The sequence below is a fragment of the Morone saxatilis genome, unplaced genomic scaffold, assembly GCF_004916995.1.
Source record: "Morone saxatilis isolate NCDOM2014 unplaced genomic scaffold, NCSU_SB_2.0 Contig23, whole genome shotgun sequence".
Lineage (NCBI taxonomy): Eukaryota > Metazoa > Chordata > Actinopteri > Moronidae > Morone > Morone saxatilis.
In genome coordinates this window covers 12965285-12965807 of record NW_023339796.1, presented here as the reverse complement: position 1 = coordinate 12965807, position 523 = coordinate 12965285, and the positions used below count along the sequence as shown (strand labels likewise).

Genomic DNA, 523 nt, shown 5'->3' with positions numbered 1-523 from the left:
TATATATATGTGTGTGTGTGGGGTGGGGCAGTTTATGAGCTAAAAGAGAGGATAGGAAGAATTGGTGAATCTGAAGTGTTGGCAGACGTGTGTCAGTTTTGTGCACTACATATGTGTTGTGATACATTTTAATACAAAACTCAACATTGTTGTGTTGTTCTGCACCCTAGCCCCTAGAAATTATGTCTTCAAGTGCTTGTTTGTTCCACATTCATGCCCTCTGCCTTTCACAGGACACTACTAAAGGACTTGGCTATAAAACCCCACAATTTCCTGTAATAATATCCCGTCCGTACAATACTTCTGAACTGTGTTGTAACACGATGCTGCTGCCCATTGTAGTGCAGTATAGTGTGGTTGAGACTGTTTGCACTGATGTAAAATTCAGAGTTACAGTCCAGATTGATCAGTTGGTGGCATTTGATATGCCTACCACAAGAAACAGCTTTTCCCTTCATTTTTTTTGGCCTATTGTTTTTCATTGTTGATTTGATTTGTTGAGGCTCTTTTGGCAGAAATGGAA

General features: G+C 40.0%; 1 protein-coding gene across 1 annotated transcript in view; it reads left to right on the top strand.

Annotated features, from left to right (window-relative positions):
* Positions 1-523, top strand: part of ppm1la (protein phosphatase, Mg2+/Mn2+ dependent, 1La) — a 7683-nt gene that overhangs the window by 5564 nt on the left and 1596 nt on the right. The window lies entirely within an intron of this gene.